Source organism: Ranitomeya variabilis, chromosome 4, assembly GCF_051348905.1.
Source record: "Ranitomeya variabilis isolate aRanVar5 chromosome 4, aRanVar5.hap1, whole genome shotgun sequence".
Taxonomy (NCBI): domain Eukaryota; kingdom Metazoa; phylum Chordata; class Amphibia; order Anura; family Dendrobatidae; genus Ranitomeya; species Ranitomeya variabilis.
This window is the reverse complement of record NC_135235.1, coordinates 234,642,224-234,653,714: the sequence shown is the minus strand read 5'-3', so window position 1 is coordinate 234,653,714 and position 11,491 is coordinate 234,642,224. Positions and strand designations below refer to the sequence as shown.

Below are 11,491 nucleotides of genomic sequence, written 5' to 3'. Positions count from 1 at the left end.
AGGGAGCAGAGGTGGAGAGTCGTAGAAGTAGCAGAGGTGCAGAGTCGTAGAGGTAGCAGAGGTGCAGAGTCATAGAGGTAGCAGAGTCGTACAGGTAGCTGGTAGCAGAGGTGCACAGTCATAGAGGTAGCAGAAGTGCAGAGTCGTAGAGGTAGCAGAGGTGCAGAGTCGTAGAGGTAGCAGAGGTGCAGAGTCATAGAGGAAGCAGAGGGGCAGAGTCGTAGAGGGAGCAGAGGTGCAGAGTCGTAGAGGTAGCAGAGGTGCAGAGTCGTAGAGGTAGCAGAGGCGCAGAGTCGTAGAGGTAGCAGAGGTGCGGTGTCGTAGAGGAAGCAGAGGGGCAGAGTCGTAGAGGGAGTAGAGGTGCAGAGTTGTAGACGTAGCAGAGGTGCAGAGTCGTAGAGGTAGCAGAGGTGCAGAGTCGTAGAGGTAGCAGAGGTGCAGAGTTGTAGAGGTATTCAGAGGTGCAGAGTCGTAGAGGTAGAAGAGGTGAAGAGTCGTAGAGGTAGCAGAGGTGCAGAGTCGTAGAGGGAGCAAAGGTGCAGAGTCGTAGAGGTAGCAGAGGGGCAGAGTCATAGAGGGAGCAGAGGGGAAGAGTCGTAGAGGGAGCAGAGGTGCAGAGTCATAGAGGTAGCAGAGGTGCAGAGTCGTAGAGGTAGCAGAGGTGCAGATTCGTAGAAGTAGCAGAGGTGCAGAGTCGTAGAGGTAGCAGAGGTGCAGAGTCGTAGAGGAAGCAGAGGGGAAGAGTCGTAGAGGGAGCAGAGGTGCAGAGTCATAGAGGTAGCAGAGGTGCGGAGTCGTAAAGGTAGCAGAGGTGCAGGTTCGTAGAAGTAGCAGAGGTGCAGAGTCATAGAGGTAGCAGAGGTGCAGAGTCGTAGAGGTAGCAGAGGTGTAGAGTCGAAGAGGTAGAAGAGGTGAAGAGTCGTAGAGGTAGCAGAGGTGCAGAGTCGTAGAGGCAGAAGAGGTGAAGAGTCGTAGAGGTAGCAGAGGTGCAGAGTCGTAGAGGGAGCAGAGATGCAGAGTCGCAGAGGGGCAGAGTCATAGAAGGAGCAGATGTGCAGAGTCGTAGAGGTAGCAGAGGTGCAGAGTCATAGAGGTAGCAGAGGTGCAGAGTCGTAGAGGTAGCAGAGGGGCAGAGTCGTAGAGGGAGCAGAGGTGCAGAGTCGTAGAGGTAGCAGAGGTGCAGAGTCTTAGAGGTAGCAGAGGGGCAGAGTGAAAGAGTCAGCAGAGGTGCAAAGTCGTATAGGTAGCAGAGGGACAGAGTCATAGAGGTAGCAGAGGGGGAGAGAGATAGAGGAAGCAGAGGGGCAGAGTGAAAGAGGCAGCAGAGGTGGAGAGTCGTAGAAGTAGCAGAGGTGCAGAGTCGTAGAGGGAGCAGAGGTGGAGAGTCGTAGAAGTAGCAGAGGTGCAGAGTCGTAGAGGTAGCAGAGGTGCAGAGTCATAGAGGTAGCAGAGTCATACAGGTAGCTGGTAGCAGAGGTGCACAGTCATAGAGGTAGCAGAAGTGCAGAGTCGTAGAGGTAGCAGAGGTGCAGAGTCGTAGAGGTAGCAGAGGTGCAGAGTCGTAGAGGTAGCAGAGGGGCAGAGTCGTAGAGGGAGCAGAGGTGCAGAGTTGTAGAGGTAGCAGAGGTGCAGAGTCTTAGAGGTAGCAGAGGGGCAGAGTGAAAGAGTCAGCAGAGGTGCAAAGACGTATAGGTAGCAGAGGGGCAGAGTCATAGAGGTAGCAGAGGGGGAGAGAGATAGAGGAAGCAGAGGGGCAGAGTGAAAGAGGCAGCAGAGGTGTAGAGTCGTAGAAGTAGCAGAGGTGCAGAGTCGTAGAGGGAGCAGAGGTGGAGAGTCGTAGAAGTAGCAGAGGTGCAGAGTCGTAGAGGTAGCAGAGGTGCAGAGTCATAGAGGTAGCAGAGTCGTACAGGTAGCTGGTAGCAGAGGTGCACAGTCATAGAGGTAGCAGAAGTGCAGAGTCGTAGAGGTAGCAGAGGTGCAGAGTCGTAGAGGTAGCAGAGGTGCAGAGTCATAGAGGAAGCAGAGGGGCAGAGTCGTAGAGGGAGCAGAGGTGCAGAGTCGTAGAGGTAGCAGAGGTGCAGAGTCGTAGAGGTAGCAGAGGCGCAGAGTCGTAGAGGTAGCAGAGGTGCGGTGTCGTAGAGGAAGCAGAGGGGCAGAGTCGTAGAGGGAGTAGAGGTGCAGAGTCGTAGAGGTAGCAGAGGTGCAGAGTTGTAGACGTAGCAGAGGTGCAGAGTCGTAGAGGTAGCAGAGGTGCAGAGTCGTAGAGGTAGCAGAGGTGCAGAGTTGTAGAGGTATTCAGAGGTGCAGAGTCGTAGAGGTAGAAGAGGTGAAGAGTCGTAGAGGTAGCAGAGGTGCAGAGTCGTAGAGGGAGCAAAGGTGCAGAGTCGTAGAGGTAGCAGAGGGGCAGAGTCATAGAGGGAGCAGAGGGGAAGAGTCGTAGAGGGAGCAGAGGTGCAGAGTCATAGAGGTAGCAGAGGTGCAGAGTCGTAGAGGTAGCAGAGGTGCAGATTCGTAGAAGTAGCAGAGGTGCAGAGTCGTAGAGGTAGCAGAGGTGCAGAGTCGTAGAGGAAGCAGAGGGGAAGAGTCGTAGAGGGAGCAGAGGTGCAGAGTCATAGAGGTAGCAGAGGTGCGGAGTCGTAAAGGTAGCAGAGGTGCAGATTCGTAGAAGTAGCAGAGGTGCAGAGTCGTAGAGGTAGCAGAGGTGCAGAGTCGTAGAGGTAGCAGAGGTGTAGAGTCGAAGAGGTAGAAGAGGTGAAGAGTCGTAGAGGTAGCAGAGGTGCAGAGTCGTAGAGGCAGAAGAGGTGAAGAGTCGTAGAGGTAGCAGAGGTGCAGAGTCGTAGAGGGAGCAGAGATGCAGAGTCGCAGAGGGGCAGAGTCATAGAGGGAGCAGATGTGCAGAGTCGTAGAGGTAGCAGAGGTGCAGAGTCATAGAGGTAGCAGAGGTGCAGAGTCGTAGAGGTAGCAGAGGGGCAGAGTCGTAGAGGGAGCAGAGGTGCAGTCGTAGAGGTAGCAGAGGTGCAGAGTCTTAGAGGTAGCAGAGGGGCAGAGTGAAAGAGTCAGCAGAGGTGCAAAGTCGTATAGGTAGCAGAGGGACAGAGTCATAGAGGTAGCAGAGGGGGAGAGAGATAGAGGAAGCAGAGGGGCAGAGTGAAAGAGGCAGCAGAGGTGGAGAGTCGTAGAAGTAGCAGAGGTGCAGAGTCGTAGAGGGAGCAGAGGTGGAGAGTCGTAGAAGTAGCAGAGGTGCAGAGTCGTAGAGGTAGCAGAGGTGCAGAGTCATAGAGGTAGCAGAGTCATACAGGTAGCTGGTAGCAGAGGTGCACAGTCATAGAGGTAGCAGAAGTGCAGAGTCGTAGAGGTAGCAGAGGTGCAGAGTCGTAGAGGTAGCAGAGGTGCAGAGTCATAGAGGAAGCAGAGGGGCAGAGTCGTAGAGGGAGCAGAGGTGCAGAGTCGTAGAGGTAGCAGAGGTGCAGAGTCGTAGAGGTAGCAGAGGCGCAGAGTCGTAGAGGTAGCAGAGGTGCGGTGTCGTAGAAGAAGCAGAGGGGCAGAGTCGTAGAGGGAGTAGAGGTGCAGAGTCGTAGAGGTAGCAGAGGTGCAGAGTCGTAGAAGTAGCAGAGGTGCAGAGTCGTAGAGGTAGCAGAGGTGCAGAGTCGTAGAGGTATTCAGAGGTGCAGAGTCGTAGAGGTAGAAGAGGTGAAGAGTCGTAGAGGTAGCAGAGGTGCAGAGTCGTAGAGGGAGCAAAGGTGCAGAGTCGTAGAGGTAGCAGAGGGGCAGAGTCATAGAGGGAGCAGATGTGCAGAGTCGTAGAGGTAACAGAGGTGCAGAGTCGTAGAGGTAGCAGAGGTGCAGAGTCGTAGAGGTAGCAGAGGTGCAGAGTTTGTAGAGGGAGCAGAGGTGCAGAGTCGTAGAGGTAGCAGAGGTGCAGAGTCATAGAGGGAGCAGAGGTGCAGAGTCGTAGAGGTAGTAGAGGTGCAGAGTCCTAGAGGTAGCAGAGGTGTAGAGTTGTAGAGGGAGCAGAGGTGCAGAGTCGTAGAGGTAGCAGAGGGGCAGAGTCATAGAGGGAGTAGATGTGCAGAGTCGTAGAGGTAGCAGAGGTGCAGAGTCGTAGAGGTAGCAGAGGTGCAGAGTCGTAGAGGTAGCAGAGGTGCAGAGTTGTAGAGGGAGCAGATGTGCAGAGTCATAGAAGTAGCAGAGGTGCAGAGTCGTAGAGGGAGCAGAGGGGCAGAGTCGTAGAGGTAGCAGAGGGGGAGAGAGATAGAGGAAGCAGAGGGGCAGAGTGAAAGAGGCAGCAGAGGTGGAGAGCCGTAGATGTAGCAGAGGGGCAGAGTCGTAGAGGTAGCAGAGGTGCAGAGTCATAGAGGTAGCAGAGGAGCAGAGTCGTAGAGGTAGCAGAGGTGCAGTGTCATAGAGGTAGCAGAGGAGCAGAGTCGTAGAGGTAGCAGAGGTGCAGTCGTATAGGAAGCAGAGGTGCAGAGTCATAAAGGTAGCAGAGGTGCAGAGTCGTAGAGGTAGCAGAGGGGCAGAGTCATAGAGGGAGCAGAGGTGCAGAGTCTTAGAGGTAGCAGAGGGGCAGAGTAAAAGGGGCAGCAGAGGTGCAAAGTCGTATAGGTAGCAGAGGGGCAGAGTCATAGAGGTAGCAGAAGGGTAGAGAGATAGAGGAAGCAGAGGGGCAGAGTGAAAGAGGCAGCAGAGATGGAGAGTCGTAGAGGTAGCAGAGGGGCAGAGTCGTAGAGGTAGCAGAGGGGCAGAGTCGTAGAGGTAGCAGAGGGGCAGAGTCGTAGAGGTAGCAGAGGTGCTGAGTCATAGAGGTAGCAGAAGGGCAGCGTCGTAGAGGGAGCAGAGGGGCAGAGTCGTAGACATTTCAGAGGGGTAGAGTGATAGAGGAAGCAGTGGGGCAGAGTGATAGAGGCAGCCATCACATCATCTACTTTAATGATGGAAACAATGTATCAAATGAATGTAAATAAACTTTATTGATGGGAACAGAACAATTAGGCAGAAACTTATGACACCAATGTGACACCCTGTGAGTGCTGACAATCACACACAGACAGGGTGCCCACTCTGGAGAAGAGTGTCAGGTATTAAAGGGTTAAACACATTTCCCCAGAAAGAAAATATCATGAATTCACTGTGATTTCACATCCATCAATTATGTGACAGCACTGAACATAGTGATCAGCTCTCCCATCTTACCGGATTATTCAATTAACAGAAAAATAAAGAATCTGTAATCGTTGAGCTGAGGGTTTGTTACAATGTATCAGTGTGAACCTCCGCCGCCCACAATAACGATGGTCATTAGTGTAGAGACTGATGCTGGATCCATTGTAGAAACTTCCGGGCTTCGTCGTGCGTCACAGCCCAATAAATGATCACCGAGATCCAGATCAGGTGCGTGGTGATCCCCAGGATGAAGCCGATCACATTGAAGGTGCTTGCTGTGCGGGAGTAACCGGCCGCGGCAACGGAGTACCCAAATCTGATGGATGAGCGGGTCTGGGGGAAGAAAGGGAAATGTATATTATATATACACAAGAAACCAGATAGATAATAGAGATCAGAGAAAAGCGCCCAGGATGGTGAGCGGACTGTAAAGCATGTCCTACAAGGAATGGGTAAAGGATCTGGGAATGTTCAGCTGCAAAAAAAGAAGACTGAGAAGAGACTTAAAAGCTGTCTACAAATATCTGAAGGGCTGCCACAGTGTAGAGGGATCATCATTACTCTCATCTGCAGATGGAAACACGAGAAACAATGGAAGGAAACTGAAAGGGAGAAGATACAGATTAGATATGAGGAGGGTGATAGTGAGGGAGATCAATGAGGGGAACAGGCGGCCACGAGAGGTGGCGAGTTCTCCATCAATGGAAGTCTTCACACAGAGGCTGGACAGACATCTGTGTGAGATGGGTTAGTGACTCCTGGATAGATAGATAGATAGATAGATAGATAGATGTGGACAGGTCAGGCAGGATGTAAACACTTTACAGTAGGCGTTGAATGGAAATACCAATGTTTGTGCCCAGTTGTCTAATATTTGCTGTGAACCCAGTAGAACAGGTTTTTCCAGTATAATCTGCAGTTGGTGACTGGGCCCCAGTTCCCTTCAGTAGAACGCGTCAATCAGTTCTTTGTGTTGAGTCTTCTCCGACCTCCCCTGGTCCGGTAATTTCAGCTCTGACATTTCCCTCAGGGTCACGGACCCCTGACTGCACAAGCAATGTCTCCCCCCACTCTTGTGTGTCAGTCTTTACTGCAGCTCTTGCATTTTATTCAGACATTAGAAAGTTGAGGAATATGAATGTATCCTCTATTGCTGCCATATACCCTAACCTCTCACCCCATTATTCTATCATTGCACCCTCAGCCCTTACCTTTACAGAGAACACAAGGGCGAAGGTCCCGAGGAGCAGATTGCAGCAGAGCAGGTTGGCGATGGAGCAATATAAGTGATCCTTAATGGCCGGTTGATAGGGATCCACCATTTTCGGCTGGTCGGTCACCACAAAGAATGAGGGTTGAGTTGAGCATGGCTGTGGTGGGTTCGGGGTATATGGTGGGGGGCTGCATGGGTTAACACCTGTCATTGGGTACATGGTATAGGGAGGACATTCCAGGGGTCCACGGGGGCCAATCTTGTTACTTTCTTGCCCATTAGTCTCGATGCTTCTGTCCATTCTTCAGCCACGTTCTCAGGTTTCTGGAGACGGTCGTCCCAGATCCGGTCCTGGGTCCCTTCACGTTGGAGGATCACAGGTCCTGGTCCTATATATACACAGGGAGGTGCCACCTTGTTAGACTTTCCAGTGCTGACCTGGAAAATTTCTCTGGAAAATAATCCTAAAATCAACAAATTGAAGACGTTGCAGACCCTGATCTGCCAACGAACATTTAAAGGGATCCAGAGTCCGAAAATGAGAACGTCTGCACAGGCTCCTGTCCATGCTGAACTGATAGGAATCACTGACACCCACACGAACAGCACAGAAATGTGCAAAATAATGTGCAGTCTTAGCTCCGCCTCCTTGACTCCTAAAATATGGAGTATGTCCTCTTAGCAGATAGGGGTCTTGTCACCCCCTCTAAGCTCTAGAGTTCAAACTCAGGAGGGGTCTTTATGTAATGAGATCATGCTTAGTAGATTTGAGTCCAAACTCACAGGACTAAATTAAGTATAGGGGTGCGCATTGGGAACAGTTAATCAGCCCTTTATAAGTTGTCAGAACATACAAAAGCAATTATGTAATATTAAACTGTTTCTATTTCCAACTGTTTCACAAATCTGCCTGATTTTAATACTGTTGCTAAAGCTGCCTGCACCTGCAGTATAAAGTATGAAGGGATTTCATTCAGGTTGCCATGGCTATAAACACTAGTCTATATTACACACTAAACCTCAACAACTGTGACATTTCATTAGTTCATACTTTATACCCTGATGAAGGAGTCAGTGACTCTGAAACGCGTAGGATTAGTTGGTCCTGTGTGCTATTCGTAGCTCCTTAGCTCCGCAGCTCTGTAGCTGGTCACGTGTACACATCACGTGACTGTGACGTCACACAAGGTCCTGCACCTTGTCGGCTTTAGCTATACACACGCGGCCGCCACTGCCTGTTCACGGCAGTCACCAAGCTCTGGGGGAGTACGCTAGTCACCGGCCGGGACAGCGTCTCCTATACCACCATTTGCTCTGCAACATATTGGATATTTTTGGAACAGAGATTCAGAGAAGGCTTCAGATACCAACCTTTAAGTGAATGAGTGAAGGACCTTTCCGCATGCCAGCACTGGATACAGTTTTCCTTTTCCTTGATATTAACGTAAACACATCTTGTTAATCCTAGTCTTTAACGAAGAACCTTGCTTATGACATGTCCTAGCATTTCAACTATTTATGGCTTCATATAGGTGTCCTTAGCGCAAATATTACATATAGCTTTCTTTGACTAACCACTTCTGGGACGATTGGGAGTGATCTCGTCCATATATTTGCTGCTTATTCACCTGGAGCAACTAAGCAGCGCCGTATGGTTCATTTTTAGACATACTTTATACTGCAGTCTGCATTCAGAGACCTATAAAAATGGCAGCAGAAACGGAGCGAACACACAATGATGGAAACACGATGAGGTCTTCTTGCTCCACTCACCTTACTATAGAGAGGCTCTCTGGTCGGCCTTTGGCAAGTTCTCCTCCCATGGAGACGTCTCTGCTACTCTTGGATTTCACTCTCTGGTCACCGAGATATCTATCAGCTCAGGAGGACTAATGCTTCCGGCAAACGAACTTGTCTTGTTAACAACTTCTGGTCCTCCTCTCATATACTAATGTTCCTCCACTCTTTTACTACCGATCATCCTTTCATCTACTACTCTTCCTCTTCTCATCTACTAATATTGCTCTATTCTTTTACTACTGATAATTCTTTCATCTACTACTCTTCTTCTACTCTTTTACTCCTGTTCCTCCTCTCATCTATTAAGAGGAGCAATAGTAGTAGATGAGAGGAGGAACAGTACTAGATGAAAGAATAAACAGTAGTAGATGAGAGGAGGAACAGTAGTAGATGAGAGGAGGAACAGTAATAGATGAGAGGAGGAACAGTAATAGATGAGAGGAGGAACAGTAATAGATGAGAGGAGGAACAGAAATAAATGAGAGAAGGAACAGTTATAGATGACAGGAGGAATAGAAGTAGATGAGAGGAGGAACAGAAATAAATGAGAGGAGGAACAATTATAAATGAGAGGAGGAACAGTAATAGATGAGGAGGAACAGTAGTAGATGACAGGAGGAACAGTAATAGGTGAGAGTAGGAACAGTACTAGATGAAAGAATGAACAGTAGTAGATGAAAGGAGGAACAGTAGTAGATGAAAGGAGGAACAGTAGTAGATGAAAGGAGGAAAAGTAGTAGATGAAAGGAGGAACAAAAGTAGATGAGAGGAGAAACAGAAATAGATGAGCAGAGGAACAGAAATAAATAAGAGGAGGAACAGAAGTAAATGAGAGGAGGAACAGAAATATATGAGAGGAGGAACAGTTATAGATGAGAGGAAGAATAGCAGTAGATGAGAAGAGGAACAATAGATGAGAGAAGGAACAGAAATAAATGAGAGGAGGAACAATAATAAATGAGAGGAACAGTAGTAGATGAGAGGAGGAACAGTAATAGATGAGAGGAGGAACAGAATAGATTCTGTTCCTCCTCTGATCTATTACTGTTCCTCCTGTCATCTACTACTGTTCCTCCTCTCATCTATCACTGTTCCTCCTCTCATCTATCACTGTTCCTCCTCCCATCTATTACTGTTCCTCCTCTCATCTATTACTGTTCCTCTTCACATCCACTACTGTTCCTCTTCTCATCTACTACTGTTCCTCTTCTCATCTATTACTGTTCCTCCTCTCATCTATCACTGTTCCTCCTCTCATCTATTACTGTTCCTCCTCTCATCTATCATTGTTCCTCCTCTCATCTATTACTGTTCCTCCTCTCATCTATCACTGTTCCTCCTCTCATCTATCACTGTTCCTCTTCTCATCTATCACTGTTCCTCCTCCCATCTATTACTGTTCCTCCTCTCATCTATCACTGTTCCTCCTCTCATCTATTACTGTTCCTCCTCTCATCTATCACTGTTCCTCCTCTCATCTATTACTGTTCTCCCTGTTCCTCCTCTCATCTATTACTGTTCCTCCTCTCATCTATTACTGTTCTTCCTCCCATCTACTATTACCCGTGACCATCTTCACTTTCTTCAGCATTCCCTCTTTGATGAATGCCAATCATGAAGGAAAACAATGCATCGTATCAGTAAGTAAAAAAATTATTGCAGCAAATTCCTGGGTTCTTCTTTCTCTTTCTCTTGCCTACTCTTGTAACCTGCAGACAATACAATAAACGTACAAGGCAAAATAAAGGAAAGTCTGCAGGCAATCAACGATCTGCGCAATGGTGTAAAGTCTTGGAGTGTTATTTCTATTATTATTACATGGAGCAAAGCGGCTTAAACATTCAGTAACCAATTAGATTGCAGCCTTTACTTTTTCACTTGAAAGATCAGCGCCTAAATCAGCACCGGGATTCTTGCTACTTTTCCATTTTCTAAGAATGGAGATGGAAACATGAAGTTCCGGATCTGGTGACACATTACCTGGGTGATTTATTTACAGCAGAAGTTATAGAAAATCCCTGAATGTAGAACAATTTATAGCAGAATGAAATCCAGGGATGAGCGTCGGTTACTGCAGAACGTTTATAGAATAAGGAAAAAGTAATAAATCGCTGAGTGATGAGGACAGAGGACGTGAACGTGACCTAGTGGAGAACCTGCTGTCCCCCTCCAGCTTCAGCGCACGTTCACACATCCAAGCTCTTATGAGGATCTCTCCTTGTTAAAAGTGCCTACAAAAAAATCTGGCAGCACTCGGCCTCCCAATAGATGAGCAGATTGAATTCACTATGAATTTTTTTTAAAAAAGGTGGATTTTCCAGAAACCACATTTTTTTGCAATTCCATTTTTGCCGATTTTGAAGGGATTTTTTTTAACTCCTTAGAAGGGGTTGAAAAATTAAAGAAATCTTATATTCATCTCGCCTTCACCTGTTCCACTGCTGAAGCTCGCTGTAAGGTTCTCTATTGGCTCCTTACCTCCCGCTCTGGTCTTCTTCTCTTGATGCTTCTGAATGAAGCTTAGTCAGCGTTGGAGGAAAGACTGAAGAAAACTGGAGCCAGCGGGAGGTGTGGACCATGGCGTAACTTGAATACGATGGACCACAATGCGAAATTTGAACCTGAGCCCCCACGTACATGTGGGTAAGATGTATTAGCCCTTCTACCATTCGAAATCCAATAAAGACATGTTGCTCTCCACCTCTATCTATAATGTAATAATGCTGCACTTAAGTCCACCATCCTGGACCTCTTCCAGGTTTAATGTCTCCCATCCTGGACTCCTTCCAGGTATAATGTCCCCCATCCTGGACCCCTTCCAGGTATAATGTCTCCCATCCTGGACCCCTTCCAGGTATAATGTCTCCCATCATGGACCCCTTCCAGGTATAATGTCTCCCATCCTGGACTTCTTCCAGGTGTACTGTCTCCCATCCTGGACCCCTTCCAGGTATAATGTCTCCCATCCTGGACCCCTTACAGGTGTAATGTCCCCCATCCTGGACCCCTTACAGGTGTAATGACCCCCATCCTGGATCCCTTCCAGATGTAATGACCCCCATCTTGGACCCCTTCCAGGTATAATGTCCCCCATCCTGGACTTCTTCCAGGTGTAATGACCCCCATCCTGGACCCCTTCCAGGTATAATGTCCCTATCAGGGGTGGAGATATGAGTGACACTCACCGATGCTATCTCCTGGGAAAATAGGACCTGGAGATAGCCACAGACTCCCAGAAATGCAGGGCAAGCAAGACTGGAGAGAGATTGCTTCAGGCCTGTCAGGACCTGAATCACCTGACTGCTGGTGGGTGTT

The 11,491-nt window shown here is 48.7% G+C and overlaps 1 long non-coding RNA gene across 2 annotated transcripts; it reads right to left on the bottom strand.

The window, feature by feature from the left end:
• Nucleotides 1-4,946: 4,946 nt before the first annotated feature.
• On the bottom strand, nt 4,947-7,735 carry LOC143770546 (uncharacterized). Of its 2 annotated transcripts, XR_013214660.1 has the most exons (3): nt 7,428-7,735; nt 6,375-6,765; nt 4,947-5,496 (listed from the first exon to the last, which is right to left on the bottom strand). It is a non-coding gene; the product is annotated as an uncharacterized LOC143770546 (long non-coding RNA). The 2 variants fall into 2 exon arrangements; XR_013214659.1 differs by lacking the exon at nt 7,428-7,735 and having other exon boundaries at nt 6,375-7,419.
• Between the last annotated feature and the right edge of the window lie 3,756 nt (nt 7,736-11,491).